This window comes from Halyomorpha halys, unplaced genomic scaffold, assembly GCF_000696795.3.
Source record: "Halyomorpha halys isolate HHAL.00 unplaced genomic scaffold, Hhal_1.1 Scaffold78.1, whole genome shotgun sequence".
Lineage (NCBI taxonomy): Eukaryota > Metazoa > Arthropoda > Insecta > Hemiptera > Pentatomidae > Halyomorpha > Halyomorpha halys.
Genome location: NW_027108467.1, coordinates 284,736 through 286,218, shown reverse-complemented (window position 1 = coordinate 286,218; position 1,483 = coordinate 284,736).

Below are 1,483 nucleotides of genomic sequence, written 5' to 3'. Positions count from 1 at the left end.
AAAAAAAAAAAAAAAAAAGTGTGTAGAAATCTCTTGTGAACGACTGGTGCAAGTGAACATCGTATTACTGGGACATATCGGTCTATTACACTGGTGACTACCCTAACATACACTTATAGTATCGAAATACAATCCATAGTAAATACTACGAACTTAATGAAGTTCCTGCCTCTCCAAGCCTACATTTCGCTAGTTCTGCTAATTTTTTCCCTGCAGGAAAAAACATTTCTATTGATTAAACACACTTGGTGCACGTGAGAAAAATCCTCACAACTTGAGATAATCTTACGAGAAGGGAATATTGTCAGGGAAAGAGGGCTGGACTATCATACCCAGAGCTGCTAGAGTAGAGGGGGCGAGGTACAAAAGGAAGAGACTGAACTGCAGATTTCAGGAAGATGGGAACTAAAGTTTCCATCTTGCAGCTTCCAGTCACGGAAAAAAATTAACATGAGAGAAACTCTCACGCAGCGACAAATGACGGGTTAAATATTTATTGTTGTTATTTTTTACGTGGGTAGATAAGCCATATGTAGCCATAGATTTAGATTTAGAGGATCTGAAGCCTAGTCAGTTGCTCCGTAAAATGCAGCCTTGGCTGGTGATGGGATGTCCGAAAAATTTTTTCGAACAGTGGTTCGACCAGAAAATGGTTCGAAAAACTGCCGGATGCAATAAAAAATATTGTAGTCATTAGTGATGAAACTTTAGGTTGCAGCTATGGCAGACAAAATAGCTGAAGATACCCCTCAGTCAAGTGCTTATTCTCCAAGTCAAGATCAAGACTCAATTCTTAATGAATTGATGAAAAAGATTGCTAGTCTAGAGGTTCGAATTTGTACTTTGAATTCTAGGAATAGGTCTCGCTTATCCATATATAGTTAATCCAGAGATTTCGTTATTTCCACTATAGATATGGAAAAAAATGCAGACCACAGAAATGTAGACAACCTTGTGTTTGTCAGCTGTCTGAAAACTCCTACAGGCAACAGGAGACGTGGCCTCGGCTTTAATGAACAGAATTCATAGTTTAGAATTAAACATTATATTCACATAAAAATAAACATTTAGAAACACTTTATTATTATGGTTTGGTATCATAAATTGAACCAATATATGCGATGGCAGTTATTTTTAGCATCTTAGTGCTAACATTCGACCATTCCCTTTTACGATACTATCTAAGTGTTGTAAAAGATTTTTTAGCGGTGAAATAAAGTTGATAACAACTAACCTCACTTTACAATTTATATACATAAAAATATTTTAGTAAGTACACAATTTTCACCCTGCATCTGCCTTTTATTTCTTAAAAAAATCTAAAAAATGGAAATAATAAGTTATCTTTTACTGAAGTGAAACTAAAAATAATAGGAGAGAGAGGAGTGCGAAATGAAACGCTTGAAGTGCTCTCAAAGACTGATCTATTTGCGGAGCCTGTCCGTCTATATATATATACAATGGGTCAGCTGTTCTCGATCAG